Here is a 23,003-nt window from a genome sequence, read left to right as displayed (position 1 = left end):
GTTGTAAATGTTGTACCTTGATGAACGTATCTTTTCTTTTATGTACACTGAGAGCATATGCACCAAGACAAATTCCTTGTGTATCCAATCACACTTGGCCAATAAAAAAAAAATCTATCTCTTTACATTTCAATAGACATTTTTAAGGTTATTATTCTTAATCTTATTAAAAAAGTAGAAAACAAGCTAACATTCATTATTTCAGAAAATCTCATCTTTATATACTCTCATTTTTTTTTCTTTGCTTTTGGCACTCTTGTTGTTAGTTGCGAACTCGTGTCCGACCCATCGTGACCCCATGGGTGCTCCGCCTTCTTTATGGTTTTGGCACTCTACCTGTCGCTAAAGAAAACTAAGCGGAGCTAGTTGGTTAAATATCCCTGTGGCAAATGTACTCCCTGGGAATAATATAGAAAGTCCTTGACGTATGACCACGATCGAGCCCTAAATTTCTCTTGCTAAGCAAGAGAACAGTTGTAAAGTGAGCTTTGCCCTGTTATATGACCTTACTTGCTACAGTTGTTAAGTGAATCAGTGCAGTTGTTAAATTAGTGACCCGGTTATTAAGTGAATCTGGCTTCCCCATTGACTTTGCTTGGCAAAAGTTGATCACATGACCCCAGGATCCTGCAACCGTCATAAGTACATGCCAGTTGCCAAGTGTCTGCATTTTTGATCATGTGACCATGGGGATGCTGCAGCGAACTTAAGTGTGAAAAAATAGTTACAAGTCACTTTTTTCAGTGCTGTTGTAACTTTGAACTGCCACGAAATGAACTGTCGTAAGTCGAGGACTACCTGTATCAAGGAATCCTTAACTGATGTCAGTGAAGGGATGATAAAATGCCAAGATGGCGGTCATGACCACGCGATTGGCCCCTTATCCTTTTGTGATAGTTCTGTGAAGGGGAAAGAGATGATTTCAACCGCTTTTCAAACTCATCATAAACTTCAATCATGCTGAGGTGGAAAGTACAGGTAATCCTCAATTTACAACCAGTAAGTTATGACATAAGTTGTGAGAGCCTCTCCCGAAAGAGATATATGACTCAGCTTTGAAGTTCCAACCCCCCCCAGGTCATGTGACTGCACCTTGGGTGTTCGGTAACCGCTGGATTTGCAGCAGTTTGTACATGTCACCATGGGGTCATGTGACTGATATGAGACGCAACCTAGAACTAAGGAGACATTTCCTGACAATGAGAACAATTAATCAGTGGAACGACTTGCCTCCAGAAGTTGTAAATGCTCCAACACTGGAAGTTTTTAAGAAGATGTTGGATAACCATTTTTCTGAAGTGGTGTAGGGTTTCCTGCCTGGGCAGGGGGTTGGACTAGAAGGCCTCCAAGGTCCCTTCCAACTCTGTTCTTCTATTCTATTCTATTCTATTCTATTCTATTCTATTCTATTCTATTCTATTCTATTCTATTCTATTCTATTCTTGATGGTTTTGCTAGACACACTTCTACGGCTCATATCAAGCAATAGTTTTGTTTAATGACTGGGGTATTTGCTTAACAACTTCTGCATTTACTTTATGACTATTACAAAAAGACTGTAAAGATATATCTGGTCATGTGATGATCCACTTTATGATCATCATCATCGTGGTGGTGCAATGGTTAAAAAGTAGTATTGCAGGCTAACTCTGCTGACTGTTAGCAGTTCAATCCTAACTGGCTCAAGGCTGACTCAGCCTTTCATCCTACTGAAGTCAGTAAAATGAGGACCCATATTGTTGGGGATAATATGCTGACTCTGTAAACTGCTTAGAGCAGGGGTCTCCAACCTTGGCAACTTTATGCCTGGCGGACTTCAACTCCCAGAATCCCCTAGCCAGCAAAGCTGGCTGGGGGATTCTGGGAGTTGAAGTCCGCCAGGCTTAAAGTTGCCAAGGTTGGAGACCCTGGCTTAGAGAGGGCTGTAAATCACTATGAAGTAGTATATAAGTCCAAGTGCTATTATCACAATATACGAGTGCAATTGCCAAGTTATGGTTGTAAGTTGAGGACTACGTATAATATATATCAGCTCTCTTAAAAGTGGCTTAAATTTAGGAAGAGATATTCTCATTTTGATAATTGGATGGCAGGAGTTTTGTCCCTGGAATGAATGTAAAACATTCTACCCTTGTCAACTAATTTGTGTTGGTAAGTTCCGATTCTCAAAAGTGCTAGAAATGCTTTGGCATCTGCAAATATTTTCAGCCAGACTACATTCCTAAAATAGACATTCTTTGCTGCATTACTCACAAAAAGCTGCCAGGAATGTGACATCAAAGTAAGTTTATGAGGCTGTTCTTTAACCAGCTGCAGCCTGCCGAGTTTGCAATCAAGCAAAAGAACGTTAGTTAAAGTTTTTCTCTGCCCTTGCATTCTTGAACACGTTTACTCTATGTTCCAAATATCTCTATTGTTGAAATTTTGATTTTTATTCTTTCAGTCCTATAAAAAAATAAAGATTGTCCCTAGACGTGAGGATCTGTGAAGAATATAATGGTTTATTGGTGCCTATTTTAATAATATGGCTTGTTATACTGTCATACTCATATCCATATAAATAGTAAAAACACACTATTCCATTTTGCAATGTAAGTGCTGTCTTATCTACTGTTGGAAATCCAGCTATCTGTTTTAACTTTGCTTTACTCAAGTTCTCCTGCGAGATACTATAAGGATATTATCCAGGGGTGAAATCCAGCAGGTTCTGGAGAACTGGTAGCAGAAATTTTGAGCAGTTTGGAGAATCGGTAGTGGAAATTTTGAGTAGTTCAGAGAACTGGCAAATACCTCCTCTGGCTGGCCCCGGAGTGGGGTGGGAATGGAGATTTTGTAATATCCCTCCCCCAGGAGTGGGGAGGGAATGGGTATTTTGCAGTATTCTTCCCCTGGAGTGGGGTCAGAATGGGTATTTTGCCGTATCCTTCCCCCAGGAGTGGGGAGGGAATGGAGATTTTGCAGTATCCTTCCCCCGGAGTGGGGAGAGAAAGGGGATTTTGCAGTATTTTTCCCCCAGGAGTGGGAAGGGAATGGAGATTTTGCAGTATCCTTCCCCTGCCATGCCCACAAGCTACACCCGCCAAGCCACACCACGCCCACCAAGCCACGCCCACAGAACCAGTAGTAAAAAAATTGATTTCACCACTGAAATCAAGGGATCTACATTCCTGTTGAGTTTCCTTAATCAGGTTTATCATATTACAGTGTATTCTGTATTATTGTTGCAATGAATAAAATGTTTCTTTTATTTACAATATTATTTTTCTTCAATTTTATTTATTTATTTATTTATTTTATTTGCATTTATATCCCGCCCTTCTCCAAAGACTCAGGGCGGCTTACACTATGTCAAGCAATAGTCTTCATCCATTTGTATATTATATACAAAGTCAACTTATTGCCCCCAACAATCTGGGTCCTCATTTTACCTACCTTATAAAGGATGGAAGGCTGAGTCAACCTTGGGCCTAGTGGGGCTTGAACCTGCAGTAATTGCAAGCAGCTGCTGTTAATAACAGACTGTCTTACCAGTCTGAGCCACAGAGGCCCTCCACAAAATTTATTTGTGTCCTCCTTCTCATTGTAAAAAAGTTGGTCACCTTATTTAAAGAAGACTGGCAAAGCACTGAAATTACATAGGAAAAAGAAGAAACCATTGTAGCTGACCAAAATGGTTTGATAAAACTTGTTCGATGTGATGTAAAGCTCAGGAGAGCCTAACCTCAGCTAACATCCCACAAAATAGAAAGAATCTGAGCAGTTGGCCTTCAAAATCATGATGCTATTACCCTGCTGGGTGAAGGACCTGCTAGAAGAGCTGAAGCCATATGAAAAGGAGTGATCTGGAACTTCAGACTGCCACAAGCTCTGTGAGGTAGTGGCAGCCTTTCAAAACACTGCAGTAGGAAATAGTAGATTTGCCCTGGTTTTGGCAACACTGCTGATGAGCCAGAAATAAATTGGCTGAGTTTTCTAACCATGACAACATTCTGGGATTAGAGCAGGGGTCTCCAACCTTAGTAACTTTAAGACTTGTGGACTTCAACTCCCAGAATTCCTCAGCCAGCTTTGCTGGCTGAGGGATTCTGGGAGTTGAAGTCCACAAGTCTTAAAGTTTCCAAGGTTGGAGACCCTTGGATTAGAGAACTCCAGGGCTGCTTCTAACTGAGAAAAATAATTCTCACCCAGAGATCTCTTTTTACTGGTTTTGAAATTGGATATGGTGGGATAGGACAGATTTGTTATGTGGCGGCGGGAGTAATAATAATAATAATAATTTCAGAATTGGAAGGGACCTTGGAGGTCTTCTAGTCCAACCCCCTGCTTAGGCAGGAAACCCTGTACCATTTCAGACAAATAGTTGTCCAATCTCTCCTTAAAAAACTTCCAGTGTTGGAGCATTCACAACTTCTGGAAGCAAGTTGTTCCACTGATTAATTGTTCTAACTGTCAGGAAATTTCTCCTTAGTTCTAGGTTGCTTCTCTCCGTGATTAGTTTCCACCCGTTGCTTCTTGTTCTACCCTCAGGTGCTTTGGAGAATAGTTTAACTCCCTCTTCTTTGTGGCAACCCCTGAGATATTGGAACACTGCTATCATGTCTCCCCTAGTCCTTCTTTTCATTAAACTAGACATATCCAGTTCCTGCAACCGTTCTTCATATGTTTTAGCCTCCAGTCCCCTAATCATCTTTGTTGCTCTTCTCTGCACTCTTTCTAGAGTCTCAACATCCTTTTTACATCGTGGCGACCAAAACTGAATGCAATATTCCAAGTGTGGCCTTACCAAGGCATTATAAAGTGGTATTAACACTTCACGTGATCTTGATTCTATCCCTCTGTTTATGCAGCCCAGAACTGTGTTGGCTTTTTTGGCAGCTGCTGCACACTGCTGGCTCATATCTAAATGGTTGTCCACTAGGACTCCAAGATCCCTCTCACAGTTACTACTATTGAGCAAGGTACCACATATACGGTACCTGTGCATTTTGTTTTTTTGGCCTAAATGTAGAACCTTACTTTTTTCACTGTTGAATTTCATTTTGTTAGATAGTGCCCAATGTTCAAGTCTGTCAAGATCTTTCTGTATCTTGAGCCTATCTTCTGGAGTGTTGGCTATTCCTGCCAGCTTGGTATCATCTGCAAATTTGATGAGTTCCGCATCTATGTAATGGCAGAAACAGAATTGAAAATAGTGGTTGAAGTTTATGAAAAATGTATCGTTTCTCCTGAGCTTGTTCAAGTTCTATTTAGGCTGAAATTGTATTTAATTTGCTTTTCTACTTATGGTTTCTGATGCAATCCATAAGGTGCATATTTGTTCTAAGAAAGCTTGTGCTTCATTGTAATATTGCTTAGTACTAATAATAGTGGATTTTGGACTCGATTCATTTTGAAAATATAGCCTTCCAGAAATGATTGAAACATGTAATCCATCTCATACGTGTCCACCTTGGAGTGGGAGTTAGAACACGGGAGGGCAAGTGTCAGGTCCCAGTCCCAGAAATGACACAATGAGATCCATTCAATTCCAGATCTTTAATTGCTTACACCTAATAGACAGAATCTTGCCAGATTACAGTTATAACCTTCTAACCTAACAGATATAAGATGCAGAGAAAAAAATTGAATATTCTCTTTCCCACCCCAATGATAGTGCTGCCCTCTCTTCAGAATTAATTATTTTATTTATTTATTAAATTTATGTGTTGACCATCTCATTTCAAAATGGCTACCGATAGTTCTCAAGTTACAACAGTTCACTTAGTCACCATTTGAGGTTACAATGGTCCAAGCAAGAGATAGAGATAAGGAGAGAGATGGAAGGGAGAAAGAGGGAGAGAGAAAGAAGAAAGGGAAGAGGAGGGGAGGTAAGGTGAGGGAGAGAAGTGTAGGAGAGAAGGTTAGATAGGGAGGAAGTAGGGTGGAGGAGAAGAAGGGAAAGGGAAGTAGGGAAGGAATAGGAGAGGAGGGGAAAAGAAAGTAGGAATGAAGAAAGGAGGGAATGAAAGGTGTGTAAGAAAAGGTTGCTGTGAAAAGCAAATGAAGAAACGACAACCCCGAAAATATACAAAGAATAAAAATTGAACTAATAAAAAAAAAGAAAAGGAATGAAAGGGAATGAATATGAATAAAAATGGAGAAATTAGAAAACAAATTTATTTTTATTTTATTTATTTACATTTATATCCCGCCCTTCTCCGAAGACTCAGGGCGGCTTACAGTGTATAAGGCAATAGTCTCATTCTATTTGTATATTTACAAAGTCAACTTATTGCCCCCCCCCCCAACAATCTGGGTCCTCATTTTACCTACCTTATGAAGGATGGAAGGCTGAGTCAACCTTGGGCCGGGCTTGAACCTGCAGTAATTGCAGGCTGCTGTGTTCTAATAACAGGCTTCTTTACAGCCTGAGAAGGAAAGGAATAAAAAGTGTGTGTGTGGGGGGGAATATTTTGGCAAAATTTGTAATTAAGAAAAATATATTTGAATAGTTTGAACGGTATAAGATAAGGTCACTACTTTGTTTATGAATTGTGTTTGTGTGGAGGGGGGAAATTAAAAATCAATAAAAACTTGTATAAAAAAGAAAGAAGTTACAATGGTCCTGAAAAAGTGATTTACAGTATGACAGTTTTTCACACAACTGTTGCAGCATCCCATTGTCATATGATCAACATTCAGAAGCTTGGCAACTGATCATCATGTTTCGCAATGTCCCAGGGTCATGTAACCTCCTTTTGCAACTTTCTGACAAGCGAAGTCAATGGGGAAGCCAGATCCACTTAACAACCGTGTCACTAACCTAACAAGCAGTGGTGGGATTCGGCCAGTTCGCACCACTTTGGGAGAAACCGGTTGTTAACTTTCTGAGCAATTTGGTGAATCGGTTTTTGGAAGAAATAATTAAGGCAGAGAACCGGTGGTTAAATTATTTGAATTCCCAACACTGCTAACAAGCACTGCGACTCTGTGGCAAGAAAGTTCGTAAGATGGGGCAAAACTCGCTTAACAAATGTCTCACTTAGCAGCATAAATTTGGGGCTCAATTGTGGTCGTCAGTTGAGGATTACCTGTAATGTGAACCATTCTTTTTTTTTAATTTTTAATTTTATTTTATACACAAACAAACACATAATACATCAGTCATCCCTTCCATGTGACATCTGGGTGTTTTCTCCCTATCTTCGTCTTTTTGTTGTTTCTTCTGTCTTCATTCACAGTTAATCGATTACAACATTTCTCCAAAAATACACTATTCTAATTATACCATTCTCTTATATAACTATTAATTAGTTTTTCTATATCTCTTTTCCAGCCAATGGTAAAATTGATCCCATATCTTAAAATATTCTGAATCTTTCTTTAATTATCAAAGTTAAATCTATTCACTTCTGCACATTCTAAAATTTTTTTTAATTACTTCTTCTTCTAAAGGTATTTTCTCTGCTTTCCAATTTTGCGCAAAAACAATCCTTGCAGCTGTTATTACATGTATAATCAAATAGATATTTTCTTTGCTATTTTTTTCTGGAAGGATAGCCAATTAGGAACAGCTCCGGTTTTAAATCAATATGTTATTCCCATTCTATGGGAACGAGAAGAAGAAGCAGTTGTCTTGGTCGCAACGTGTATGCAGCGAGGGTCAGCACCCTTCACTATAAGCCTGCCATCTGGGGTTCATAGAAGGAGAAGTTTCAAAAATATTTAGGGGACATAAGTTGCTGAACCTGTTAACTTACGGGTTCTAAATATAGATTTCCTGGGAAAGTTGTTTAGCAATGTACTAATTACAATGGTGGATTGCTACTGGTTCGCCCCGGTTTGGGGGAACCGGTAGCAGTGGGAGGCTCCGCCCACCCGCCCGGACGTCTCTGTGCTTGCGCAGAAGCTTCTGCGTGAGCGAACCAGTAGCGACTGAAATTGAAACCCACTACTGACTAATAAATGTTGCAAAAATCACTCCTCAACCGGTAGAAGCTTGGATATTTGAGATCCTTATTGCCCAAACCTACCAGGGAATTTCACATTCCCCTTGATGATGTGGCAAGAACATGTGGACATGTGTTTTGCAGAAGAGCATCTGTAAACCTTGTGAACCGCTCAGGAAAAAATAATGAGCTTCAGATCAAGAGAGTTCATCTTCTGTGAAACTGGCAAGGAAGAACCAGGAGGAATATCTCTTCCAGGAAATCTAACTCAATCCAGTGGGGGTGATAGTGTCAATCACAGCAGGCCTAAATGAAGACCCAGCACATGTGGCTGGAGAAAATAACTTCTGACCAAGGCAACATATGAGAATGATGAAATTGCAAATAGATCGCAGCTGAGTGAACAGCTGAATTGTTAAGCTCATGGTAACCTCAAACTAGAATCACAACACAGCAATATGTCTTACTGTGCTCTTGTCGTCCTCTGGTTGTTACTTCTATTTTTTCTCAAAGTGCTTGACAGAGAAAGAGACATGTTATGCTATCTGTTCAAAACACACACCAGGCAGTGTTTTGATTTCTGGAGAAATCATTATTATCTTCTTCAGTTTGGTCTGCTCTGAGCACATAAACCATCAAGATGCTCCTGGAGATTTCCATTGTTATATGCCTGGTTCCCAGTAGATTTTTAAAAATATTTAAATTATTAGTATAATGGATACCAAAGATGCAGAGAGCATTGGGTTCAATCCTAAAAAAGAGTTTTGGATAGTGCAAGGCAGCATCCATCTCTCTACAGAATGGCCACGTAATGTGACCAATAAGGTCATGAAAACAGCCATAACAGTACGACCAGTTCCACCCACTTTTAAGGCAGATAAAAGTGGGCATAGTTTGGTCCCACTATTGTGATAGCCATTTTGGTGTGTGAAGGCACAGTAGTTAGAATGCAGTTTTGCAGGCCCACAGCCAGGAGTTCGATCCTGACCTCCTCAAGGTTGACTCCAGAGGTGGTTTTCAGTAGGTTCTGACCATTTTGAGTAATTTGGAGAACCGATAAATACCACCTCTGACTGGCCCCACCTCCATCTATTCTCTGCCTCCCGAGTCCCATCTAATTGAGAGGAAATGGGGATTTTGCAGTAACCTTTCCTTGCCACGCCCACCAAACCACACCATACCCACCAAGCCATGCCCACAGAACCGACAGTAAAAAAATTTGAATCCCACCACCAGTTCACTCAGCCTTCCAACTTTCTAAGTTTGGTAAAATGAGAACCCATATTGTTGGGGCAATAGGCTGACTCTAGAAACTGCTTAGACAAGGGTGTAAAACACTGTGAAGTGATATATAAGGCTATTCCTATTGCGATCTTGGGTGTTTGGTTTTTTTAACCGTGGCTTCTAGACTCCCTTGCTGTTATGACCTAGGCCTCCTGAGTCAGTAAAACACACGAGTAGTCCCAAAAACCTCTTTTATTGCAACAGCTGTGAATTCTGTTCATTCACAGTTGAGTCCCAAATAGTTGTAAAGAGTCCTTCAGGATAAGGCTGATAAGCACCCACCTTTATCTCCCTTGACACGCTGGCAAAGACTTAATTGGCAAAGCCACACGAGTCCAGAATCAAACAGACTTTAAACTGCACAGAATTAACAACGTTGCTTCCTGCAAAGGCCCACGTGTCTTTGCTCCTCTTTTAGGTTCCTCTTATGGGAGGAGCCAATCATCTCCAAGCCCTACTCCTGAGTCATCCCTTTTGTTTTAACTATTCTTGCCTTCTGGCAGCTCTGCGCATGCGCGCACCAGGAACAGGCTCCCCCTGTTCCTCTGCCTCGCTGATGTCCGACTCAGGAGGCTCCAGAGTCATCATGTACCTCCCAGATGGCCCTTTCTCTTCCTCCGACGCAGAGCCCTCGTCTGAGCCTTCCCCGGACTCCAGGACTGGCTTATGTTCCTCCCCAACCTCCTCACTGTCCGACTCTGCCGACAGCTCCACAGGCTGCTGGCGGACCACAACACTTGCAAATCTTTAACAACTTGCTTTCTCTGCTCAAGTCTATGCACTCTCTGCTTTACTGTATGGTCTTGAAAACTGGAGAAGCTTCTTGGATGAGAAGCGAAACGTCTTCAAGGAAAAACAAAGACAGTCCAGTTGAAGAAGCTCCTTGGATGAGACGTCAAAAGGTCTCCAAGGAAAAACAAAGTCCACTTGCCTTTTGAAAAAAAACACAACTGGGACAACCATGACCTGGATGATTGAGAGTCTCCATAGATACCTGCTTTAAAGTGTTACAGGGAGCAGGGGGTATTTGCATTTTGCAACGCACTTTTGGAAAATCCACTCCAAGGTGTCAGCATTCCTTTTATTACTAAGCAAGTCCCTTGTTTCCAAAAGAGGATCTATCAACTCTCTTAAATGATAAAAAACAAAACCAAAAAGAAACCCGAAGCCCAGTGTTGAAATAGATAGGAAACATCCTTTCCAATATTTTTTTAAAAAAAGCAGAATTAGAAGGAAATGCCCTGTGTTGGTGAAAAAGGAATTCCAGGTAACGTTTTGGGAAATCGGAGCCTTGTAACTACTACTTCTTGTTGCTATTAATTGCATGTACATGTCTCCCAACAACTATTTTATGAATGGGAAGCTGTCCTCAACAGCAACAAAACCTTGCAGGAGGATATATAACACGGTGGCGCAGTGGGTAGAGTGCAGTACTGCAGGCTACTTCTGCTGCCTGCTGACTGCCTGCAATTTGGCAGTTCGAATCTCACCAGGCTCAAGGTTGACTCAGCCTTCCATCCTTCCGAGGTAGGTAAAATGAGGACCCAGATTGTTGGGGGCCATAGGCTGACTCTGTAAACCGCTTAGAGAGGGCTGTAAAGCACTGTAAAACAGTACATAAGTCTAAGTGCTATTGCTATTCAACGGCCATCCAGAATTGGGGACCTCTGTAAAGGAGCCCCCCCAAATGAATCGATTTATCAGGTAGCCCACCTTTCTGTAAACAAGCTGACCAAATTTCTTGAAATGAATTGCCCTTAATATCTTAACATGTAGAGAAAAACCACAGCCCATATGCTTTTCCCTCAGTCTTTTTTATTTTTATTTTTTGCAAGCTTCAGCTCTCCCTAAGATTGCTGAACTTTGTTGACAGTCATCTGAATAAAGTCATGAAATAATGACTTTTAAAAAATTAAAATGTTTAAACATTTAAAAAGCAACAATAGCAGTAACAATCAGCTTCAAATGGATTGAACCCGAGCATACCTTTTTGATTAAAAACAAACAAGCTCAAGCTTAAGACTCCATCCATATTTCCTCCAAGGAAGTTCTCACAACTGGTTGGGCTTCCTGCAACCAGAAATAAGGGTGGCTGAAATAAAAGTTACCCTCATCCACCTGCCTGCAAAAATGTTGCCTTCCTCTATTTGAAAAGATAGCTCTTGGTAGATTGGTAAATCCAATGTTTTGCATTTCAGAGGTCATACAGTTTCACTTCCTGGTGTCTTTTGCTTGGAGTGGTGTGAGAAGGCCTCCTATCAGGGGTGAAATGTAAAATTTGTTACTACCGGTTCTGTGGGCATGGCTTGGTAGTGGTAGGGTAATGTGAATGGGTGGGTCTGGCCAGCTGATGATCAGGCAACTCAGCTGGGATCGCCAGAGAAGCCTTTTAAAAGCATTTTTTACAGCCTCTGAAGAGGCTGTAGAAAAAATGCTTTGAAAGGGTTCTGTTGTGTCTTGTCCGCTCTCACAGCAGCCGGGGCCTTCTTATCTGCTCCCAAACACGGAGGAATGTATGCCTCCCGGCCCCAGTCCTGGCTCCATGCCCAGACAAGCTGAAGAGGAGGGGGCACCTCCCGGTCCCAGCCCTGGCTCCATGCCCAAGCAGGCTACAGAGGAGGGAGCATCCCCCGGCCCCAGCCCTGGCTCCATGCCCAGGCAAACAGAGCAGCTAGATCCCTCCCCCTCCTCCACAGCATGTGAGCCTGAGGAAAGTTTATTTCCAACAGCTGCTGATTGGAGTGACCCTCGCATCAGAAGACTGGATAGGCGGAGGCAACAGAAGGAAGGGAGGGGCAGGCCTTAATGAGTGCTGAGTCATGGAGCCACACCCCATGGCCTATATAAAGGATCTGCTTTCTGGCAGTCTCTGAGTCAGGCAAAGTCGAACTTATCTTGCTGAAGTCACTTTCTGGTCTCCTGCCTGCTCTGAGGACTTTGCTAGGACTTTGGGCAGAGCTGCAGAGGCAAGCCTGATTCGGATTTCCCTGACCTGGCCGTCAGCGGAGGAGTGGGACACGACAGGTTCTGACGAATCCCAGCTGAGTTGCCTGATCGCCAGAACCCTTTAAAAGCTTTTTTTACAGCCTCTTTGGCCGAAGAGGTTGTAGAAAAAATGCTTCTAAAGGGTTCTGGCGATCCCAGCTGAGCCGCACGATCATCAGAGCCTTTTTTTGTTTTTACTTTTAAAAGCATTTTTTCGGCCGAAGAAAAAATGCTTTTAAAAGTTGAAAAAAAAATCCTCTGATGATCACATGGTTCAGCTGGGCATGTGGGGGGGAGGCAGAGATTTTTGCTACCGGTTCTCCGAACCACCTGCCACCATTGCTACCAGATCGGGTAATCCGGTCCGAACCAGGAGCATTTCACCCCTGCCTCCTATCTGCAGTGTTGGACAGTGGCTGTGATATGGTATCCCGGTTGTGAGTTAGGTGGATCACATCCCCACCTGATGTAGGTTTCCAATATTCTTACTACCGGTTGGCTGTACGTGTGCATGTTTGCTTCGCGTGCATGCACGCCATCTGTGCACACACCCGGCATTCCATGCAGGTGCTTTGCTTGCACGCGTGCCTTCTGCAGCCTCAAAAATGTGGCGAAATAGGATGGCATTACAGCTAAATGGGCCCACCTACAGGTGCCGCTACCAGTTCCCTTGAATCGGTACAAACCAGCTGAGTATCACTTCTGATCTCGACAGTGTATAAGGCAGCTTCCCAAATTCTTATCTTGAGAATAGTATTTTTCTGAAGGAGAATGTCTGAGTGAACCTCTTAACCTTATCAAAGTGCTGGTGAGGGCATCCAACTAGGGTAGACTCAGAACCCATTGACCATTCTCTCAAACAGTTTGATTATGTTGTTTAAGGAACCAGAATTCTTTTACTGACATGGTGAAACTGTCTAAAAAACAATTGAAGGTGACAAAATTCCACCTAGTGCACAAAACTCCACCTAGTCTTATCGTGCAAGCTTTCCCCATAATGGTTTTGGGCTAGACTGATCTTCCCCAGGGACTGATATTTTCAAATGAGAAGTTAGCTTTTTTATGTTTGTGAGAAGCTACGGCTGACATAAACTGTTACGGAAATCCATCTCCAGCAGCTTGGAGGGTTATGTGAAATTTCAAAGTTCAGGATCCTGCATATTCTGAAAATCCAAAATAAGGATGAGCGGGGAAAATTGTTTTTAAGATGTGCAAAATCCTTGCAAGATGCTGTTTTCTTAGATGATTCAAATGGTGGATTGAGAATATAATAGGGATTCAATTTTGAATGATTTGCAGCATAATGATTGAGTTTTATAGAGTGGGGAGAACAGCAATAGCAACAGCACCTAGACTTATATACCGCTTTGTCAAGGTTCCAGAAAAACCTCCTCTGCATAAAAAAAACTCAGAAGCCATTGTCTTTCAGAGTTCTTTACTAGCATAAGGAAACTGGCACACGATGAGTGAAATTCCAAAACTGAACTTCCAGATTTTTTTCCCCAGTTATACAAACTCAAGAGTCCCACCCCCCTAACCCCTTTGATGGTCCAACGTCTTTCCACTTTATTCGAAACCTCTTCTTGCCCTCCTTCTGCAGATGTGAACACAATCCAACCTTGACCGCTTGAAGAATGTTACCATACCCCTCAACCCCCCTTCTTTTCCTCAGGGGAAAAATGTGGCAGCGTCTGGAAACCTAAGGCCTAGTATGGTTTCCAGGCCTGACACACTTCACAGTGCTTTACAGCCCTCTCTAAGTGGTTTACGGAATCAGTGTTTTACCCCCAATAGTCTGGGTCTCTATTTTACTGACCTCGGAATGATGGCAGGGTGAATCAACCTTGAGCTGGTCAGGATCAAACTCCTGACTGTGGGCAGAGTTAACCTGCAATAGTGCATTCTAACCACTGGGCCACCAGGGCTTTTCAATGCTGTAAATTTGTGTCTATGAACTATTTGCTCCTATCTGAAACATACTTTAGAAAGTACTTTGTGATTCCTAGCAGTAATCATCCTCTTGCTTTACAGCAAGAAAGTGAGAATTAAATAGGAATGTATGGGAATTATTCCTACATAGTATCTATATAAAGGCAGTTTAAAATTAAATAATAGTGCCCTATATGAAACTTCTTCCTGTATAGTATTACTGCTAACTGTTCTTTTTTCTGGCAAGTTTGGCAGAAGGCAGAAAACAGTCTTGGAATATTTTCTCACCAAGTCAGACAAGCATGTTTTGCAATGTGGTTTTGGATCATAGGATGCCGTACCGACAATTTATTGTCTGCATCTAGGCATATACAAGAATTCTGTGCATGTGGATTCAGAAATAAGTCCAAATGAATTCAACGTGACTACTCTTTGGAAAGTTTAAAATCGTTTCACTATTTCCCGTTCAAGAGCACAATTGACTGATGATGTGCCATCAAACCAGCATTGATACAGAGATTAATTGATCATGTCTATAGACAGGATGTACTGTCCGACAAAGCACCCATCACCACTGCAACTGAGTCCATGCCATTTGCTGTTGGCCAGTCTTTTTTTTTTTTTTTTGTCTTTCCTTTTCTAGCATTATGGGCTTCTCGAGAGAGTTGAGTCTTATAATTTGTTCAAAATGTAATTTAAGTCTGGTCATATTCCTTTGACGGCACGGTGGCTCAGCGGTTAGGATGCTGGGCTTGTTGGATGGAAAGTCAACAGCCCAGCTTCAAGACCCAAATTCCATGTGACAGGATGAGCTGCCATCCTGCCAAGATGACCTCACTCCATTCCTAAGAGGTCTGGAAGGGGTGTGCATAAGTACACCTGCGTGCCTACCGTCCCTGTCCTAATATTCCTTTTTTACTTACTCTTTTCATGTATCCAAATTATGTTTATACTTTTACCTGTCATCTTATATATGTCTGACAAATAAATAAATAAATAAATAAATAAATAAATAAATAAATAAAATAAACCCTTGCCCCAGCTCCTGCCACCCTAGCAGTTCGAAGGCATGCAAATGTGAGTAGATAAATAGGGACCACTTCGGTGGGAAGATAACAGCATTCTCCTCCACATATAATCATGCCGGCTACATGACTATATAAGTATCTTTGGACAATGCTGGCTCCCTCATCTAGGAAATGGAGATGAGCCCCTTAAAACTGGACACAACAGAGCAAGGGAAACCTTTACCTTTACATTACCATATTACTTTAAATGAGACCTTAGAATTGATTTTTCTGTGATCCATTTTTTTGTTGCCTTGGCTTTCCATGATATCTCAGGAGTCTTCTCTGAGGATCAATTCTCTTCTTATCCTGCTTCTTCAATGTCCACTAAGAGCACAAACAACAGATCTGACTCATTGGTGCGACGACATGGTTTAAATGAGCAATAAATATGGCTTAATGCTATTGGTCTTTCATAGCATGAATAATAGCTATCACTGTTGTGGACAGCCTGTAGAGCTGTCAATGAAGTCAGACAGCAATGAGGCTGAGGAAAAACATGGGTCAGTCCTGGAGGCTGGGGAAGGCCTGGATGAGAGGCAGAGGTGGGGCCAGGGCCATCTGGGAGAGATGTGTGGACTCCAGAGCCTCCAGAGGCTGACAGTAGTGAGGCAGAGGAACAGGAGGAGCCTGTTCCTAATGCACGCATGAGAAGAGCTGCCAGAAGGCAAGAGCAGCTCAAGCAAAGAGGACGACTTGGGAGTAGGGCCAAGAGATGATTAGCCCCTCCCATAAGGCTTAAATGACCAGCACCGGCGTTTGGACTCTTTGCTGGAAAACAACGTTGATAGCTTCATCTTGTTGCATTTAATTTTGTATCGGTGTCTTCTGAACTTTTGCCAAGAAAGGCCTTTGGCAGTTTGCCTAATTGGACCAAGGTTGGTGATAGGACTGAGGAATTGTGTTGGGAGGAATTTGCTTTAATTTTGTTGAGAATGAGTTAATTCTCAGCTGTTATAATAAAGTTTGTTTGTTTTTACACTGACTGAGTTTCCTACTACCTACTTGGGCCTGCGTCACAACAATCACATACCTCCTGCTGGCTCCAAACCAAAATACGAGGTTTTTTTTTTCCTGGAGAGTGAATAATCACAAATATTTACACTATTTGGCGAAGGTGCTACCATGAACACACTGCCAAATGTAAACATGTGTTATCCAACTCATGGTGGACCGGTCATTGTTGAAGCTACAGGATTAGGAGAAGATTATAATCTTGTTTTCTTAAAGGCTGTTCTTCTAGAACGGAGTTTCTTCTGCTGTCTCTGCTTGGGTAAGTTGCTTCCACAGCCCACACACCAAGAGTACAGTTGTTTGGCTTTGGGGGCAATGCTGAGGACACAGAAAACCGTTTGAAAAATGGCAAAGAAAGACAGAATGCTAAAGGCAGCTGCTGTTGCTTTGTGCATCTCCTGTTGTGGTTCTCCAGAATTGTGCAAGAACAGCTTGTTCCAGACCCAAAGAAGGCACCTGGCACATTTTTCTTGGAGGAAGATAAGAAGAGTCCATTGCAATTAATATGAAGATCAAGCATCAAAGCAAACATCTGAGCTGAATTGTCCCCAAATGTCAGGGCTATTTGGATGAAGGGGCTGATTCTAAATGTTGTGTCTTTCTTCTGCCCAACCTATCCCAGGTCCAAAGAATTGGAAGAGCATCTGACGGCAAATATTTGATTAATACCCTGTTAGTAAACAAAAATATGGGAAATGAGAATGTCTGGCCCCAGTGCAAATTCAGAGACAGTTGCTTCATTGCTTTTGCACAAAGGAAAGCAATAATCAAAACACAATAAATATTTTTGTTCTTACAAGTTAAAGCACACCATTCATGTTATGGTGGACTGGCGATTCCCTGGACTGACATATAAGATGCAGGGGTGGGCTGCTATGGGCTTGCCCGGGTTCGGGAGAACCCATAGCTAATGTTACGGCCGGTTTGGAGAACCTCCAAATCCCACCCTGGCTGGCCCCTCCCTCCCCACCCCTCTCCTCCCAGGAGTCTCCACGCGGCCTGTTTTGGATGTGAGGTAAGTGCAGGGCTCACGCGGAGGCTCGGGGAGGGGGGAAAATGGGCCTCCCAGAAGTTCTGGAGGGCCTCCAGTGCCTGGGGAAGGCAGTTTTTGCCCTCCCAGAGGCTCGAGGAAAGTCTCCAGAGCCTTGGGAAGGCGAAAATCTCCAAGTGGCCTCATCAACACTCAGAAAGAGGGCTAATGACCAGGTGACTGCAAGGAATATAAATCCTTCCATTACCAACCAGAACTATATGTCAAGGAAAAACAAAGAAAAGTCCAGTTGCTTCTTGAAAAAGCACCTTTGGGATTATATGTCTATTTATGTACCTTGACTGGATGGCAACTCCTACTGATCCCTCTAGCCAGTGTTGCTCAACCTGAGCAACTTGGAGAGGTGTAGACTTCAACTCCCAGAATTACTAGCTGACTGGCTGGGGAATTCTGGGAGTTGAAGTCTATACAAAGTTCCCAAGGTTGAGAACCACTGCATTAGACATTGCACTCAAATAAGTAATTTTTGAAGAATTTTTCTGAAAAGCAACAAAACACCCAGGAATTTGTAATGAAACAAATAAATGTAATTTAATGAGAAAGGTGCATTTTTGTGGATTTACCTCAGCAGTGTTGGACCTGATTAAAACTTCCCCTCACCGTATATTAAATGGAGTTAAAATAGAATGTCACTGATTTTTAAGTTTGTTTTACATTTTTTTTCCCCCAAGCACCTTAAAGTGATGTATATCATGCCGCAACAATCATTTTTATTCTCTTAACAGCTACTTTTTACAAGGTTAAGCTGCATCTGCTTAGTTAGGCTTTCCTATTGTAGCCCAGGCCTTGACTGAAACCATGATATTGGCAGGGTGGGGTGGGAGATTCCTTAACCATGTTCTGGCGCTGAGTCAGAAGACTGGAACCAACACTGTGTTAAGTCATCCGGTGGCTTGTCTTGCTTTAGTGTTATCTGTTCTAGAAACTCAGTCCTTGTGGTTTGCAGAACATAGTTAATAGCTGAGCACATTGGAGCCAGTCATGGTTAATTCGGTGAGTTATGTACTCTAGGTTTCTCTCCATTGCAATTTATGGCAATCAATCAATCAATCATTCAATCAACCAAGGAAGGAAGGAAGGAAGGAATGAAGGAAAAGAAAGAAAGAAAGAAAGAAAGAAAGAAAGAAAGAAAGAAAGAAAGAAAGAAAGAAAGAAAAGAAAGAAAGAAAGAAAGAAAGATTTATGGGTTTGAAGATTAAGAGAGATATGGACTAAATGAGGGCCTGAAGGAATTTATATAATATCTAAGAAGGTGGCGGGATTATAAAATTATAACTTTCTGTTGAAAAGAAGATCAGAAATCATTATATTTCTTTATTTTCTTTTCATTGCACTTTTTCTCCTTTTCTTTCTTTCGATTTGTCTTTTATTGTATGGAAACATTCTTAATAAATATAAATAAAGTCAATATTTTTCTGAGGAAAAAAAAAAGAGCGGCAGGTTGTGGAAAGAAACTCAACGTGTCATAGCAGACACTGCGTTCTAAGGTTATTGAGTCTTGATAGCTTCCCCTCTCACAGATGCGATATAAAGTTTGTCGATTACTTTGGCCATAACGATAGTCCAAAAAGTTCATGTATCTTTATAGTACAGGTAGTCCTTGACTTACAACCACAAGCGAGCCCCACATTTACATAGCTAAACAAGACACTGGTTAAGTGAGTTTTGCCCTTTAACTTTTTTTGCCAGAGCTGCTAAGTGAATCACTGCAATTGTTAAGTTAGTAACACGGTTGTTAAGTCAGCCTGGCTTCCCCATGGACTTTGCTCGGCAGAAGGTTGCAAAAATGATTTCATGACCCTGGGACAATTCAACTGTCATAACTATGAATCAGTTGCCCAGTCTGAATTTTGATCACATGATCACAGGGTCCTGTAATAAGTGTGAAAACCATTCATAAGACACCATTTTCATTGCTGTTGTAACTTGCAATGTTGCAAGTTGCTGTTGTAACTAAATGAATGGTTGTAAGTTGAGGACTGCTTGAATGCCAGCATATGCTGCCTTGTTCTCGTTGAACATTCCTCTTCTGCCTACCTGGAAAGCCAGGGATTGGGGTCATTCTTACTGTGGAAACCATGTAGTAGGGGTGTATTGCTATTATCCTTCTCATCTTTTCATTTCTCATCTTATCATGTTTCCTGCTATGTTCTCCTATTGGTATCTTATGACTTATCACTTGTTGTTTTTATCTCATGATTAATGATTGTAACTATGATTTATGATCTATGACCTATCATTTGTTGTTTGTATGTACACTGAGAGTATATGCACCGGAGACAAATTTCTTGTGTGTCCAATCACACTTGGCCAATAAAGAATTGAATTGAATTGAATTGAATTGAATTGAATTCTATTCTATTCTATTCTATTCTATTCTACTCTACTCTACTCTACCCTACCCTATCCTATCCTATTCTATTCTATTCTGCTCCATCCCGTCCCGTCCCGTCCCGTCCCATCCCATCCCATCCCATCTGATTTGATTCAATTCCATTCCATTCCACTCCACTCCACTCCACTCTACCCTATTCTATTCTCTATTCTGCTCCATCCCATCCCATCCCATCCCATCCCATCCCATCCCATCCCATCCCATCCCATCCCATCCCATCCCATCCCATCCCATCCCATCCCATTCCATTCTATTCTATTCTATTCTTTCAATGTTCCTGCCTTTGCTCCGCTTCTCAGACAATCACCAATTGCTGTCTTGATATGTGATGGGGTGAAGACAAGCAAAGGTAAGCAGGGGCAGGGACTGGCTGGTTCATCTACCTTGTCCCTCTATAGATCACAGGCACCTGCCACCCGTCATTTAGACGTCTTTGAGCATGTGTCTGTTCTGGAAGAGCGTTAAGCCTGGGTTCAAAAATAACTTGCCTGACAGACTGAAAGGGCGCAATAAATCACAAGGTCTTGATTCATATTGCAAGAATGGTAGCCAATCACCAGCAGCGCACAGAAGTAGCAAACGGAGGAAGGAAATTTGTGCTCCCTACCCAAACTAATAAAAACTAGGAATAAAGTAACATGAAACCGTTTGTTAGCAAAAGCATTGGAAAATCAGTAATGCACTCATTGGTAACAGAAGCACAACACACAGCTGGCACAACCAAGCTTTAATTTCCAGGCTAAAGCACTGGTCTGTCAAAGAGAACGCTAATCTCAATTTTTAAAAGACCAATGTACAGGGGTGGGCTGCTGGGGGTTCGGGAGAACCTCTAGCTAAGATTCTGTGCAGTTCGGAAAACCCCCAAATTCCACTCCTGGCTGATCCCACTCACCCCGCCCCTCCCCTCCCAGGAGTCCCCTCGCGGGCTGCTTTGGATGCCAGGAAGTGCAGGGCGCGTGTAGAGGCTCGAGGAGGGTGAAAAACGGGCCTACCAGAAGTTTGGGAAGGGCGGAAATGAGCCCGTTTCTGGCCTCCAGAGCCTGGGGAGGTCGTTTTCACTCTCCCAGAGGCTCAAGGAAAGCCTCTGGAGCCCAGGAAGGGCAAAAACACTCCCCTCTGCCATGGTGTAGGAGGCCGACTGGGCCATGCCCACCATGGCCATGCCCAGCCAGCAACTGGACAGAGAACCCCTTGCTAAAATTTTCGAAGCCCACCCCTGCCAATGTAGTATTTTTTCAAAGGAGAACTAAACCCCTCTACTGCTCTATCATAAAAGCTTTAAACCAGGGCTCCCCAACCTTGGCAGCTTTAAGCCTGGCGGACTTTAACTCCCAGAATTCCCCAGCCAGCTTTGCTGGCTGGGGTATTCTGGGAATTGAAGTCCACCAGGCTTAAAGCTGCCAAGGTTGGAGAGCCCTGTTCTAAACCAACACACTTATGTAAGAAGCCAGTATAAACTTTGATAAATCTTCTAGAATACTGCAAAGGCAGTATGCATGTAGTCCTCAACTTATGACCACAAATGAGCCCAAAATTTCCATTGCTAAGCAAGGCAGTTGTTAGGTGAGTTCCGCCCCCATTTTACAACCTTTCTTGCCACGTTGTTAAGGGAATCACTGCAGGTGTAAAGTTAATAATACGGTGGTTGTGAATTTGTTTTCCCCATTGACTTTGCTTGTCAGAAGGTCGCAAAAGGAGGATCACGTGACCCTTGGACACTGCAACTGTTATAAATACATGCCAGTGGCCAAGTTTCTGAACTTTGATCACGTGGCTACTGGGATGCTGCAACGGTTGTAAGCAGTGGTGGGATTCAAGTAATTTAACAACTGGTTCTCTGCCCTAATGATTTCTTCCTGTAGGAATTTAGCACCCACCCCCCTCCTAGAAGAATGAAATATTTTAGAAAATATTTAAAAGGCAGAATATATTTCCCTGGATGAGAAATGGAGAAACATGTTTTAAAGACAAAGCAGCTCCCTGACTCCCCCCCACCTTTGTCAATGGGCCATTAAAGCCTCAGCTAAGCTCACTCATTTCCCCCCACCTTTGTCAACCATCATCTGCATCATAATAGAACCCATCTAGAACAGAAACTCACCACATGGCAAGGCTCAGGCAAGCTTGAGGGACAACCTACAATGTTACCTAAGACCCCTAGACCACCTGGGAGTCTGACAACCAATCAGGATACTCTTCCTGTGCCCCAGAAAGTTCAAAGCTCAGAAAAAGCATAAAGCCAGGGAGCACACAGGATCTCATCCCTTTTCTGTTCAGGAACTCATGTGATCCTGACCACCATTAAACCATCTTTCCAAGCAGCCTCCATGTTTCCAGTGTCTTTGTCCCCATTTGGAACTGAACCCAGATGGATATTTCTTCCAACATTCCAACAACCAGCTTGCCAAACTGTTCAGAAAGTTAACAACCGGTTCTCCCAAGTGGTGCAAACTGGCCAAATCCCACCACTGGTTGTAAGTATGGAAAACGGTCACTTTTTTCCAGTGCTGGTGAAACGTAGAATGGTCCGTAAATGAATGGTTATGTGGGAAGCCACACACACCTCACCCCACAAGAATGAAATATTTTGGGAAATATTAAAAAGGCAGGATAGAATATTTCCCCTAAATGAGAAATGGGAAAAAATCTGAGGGGAGGCAGACACCAGCCCCAGTTTCCCTGCCCCAAGCAGAAACTTAGGAGGCCATCTTTTAGAAATGCAGATTTGGTAATCCCTTCAGAAAGACTGGGTCAAGACAGAAACTCCAGATAAGCAACAAACAAAAGGTTGACAAGATTAGCTCAGACGAGCACCTAGGATTTGCATTTCCCCTTTTGCCTACAGAGCCAGCTATGACCCCTACATGACCCCATAGGAATCCGACAACAGCCAATAGAATATTAAAGGATCGGTTCTTGCACAGGAACAGGAAACTTAAAGAAGGTATAAAAACCCACCCAGTCTAAACTCCATTTTGTCAGCTGCCCAGAATCATGTGGTTGGTGATTCTGCTTCATCACTAAACCTTTTTTTCCCCAATCACCCTCCATGTTTCCAGTGTCTTTCTCCCAGCTTATAACTTCCAACAGTTATAAGTCAAGGACTACCTCGATTCGGTCTCTCCTGTAACCCAGAGCCAAATGCCATGGAAGGCCCTGTTTAGCAACTGGAAGGGAAATCATGTCTCCAACAGTTAAATTGGCTGGTTAAAAACTAGGCAGACGCCCAGCACCAGATGGTATCATCAACCACATCATTATTGAAGTGTGTTGAATCATACTTAAGGCAACAATTATGCCTGGAAAAGAGGGGGGAGGGGGAACCTCTCCTTTAAAAGTGGAACTGCTAA

This window comes from Ahaetulla prasina, chromosome 3 (genome assembly GCF_028640845.1).
Source record: "Ahaetulla prasina isolate Xishuangbanna chromosome 3, ASM2864084v1, whole genome shotgun sequence".
NCBI lineage: Eukaryota > Metazoa > Chordata > Lepidosauria > Squamata > Colubridae > Ahaetulla > Ahaetulla prasina.
The sequence above is the reverse complement of the archived record's forward strand: the minus strand, read 5'-3'. Positions refer to the sequence as shown.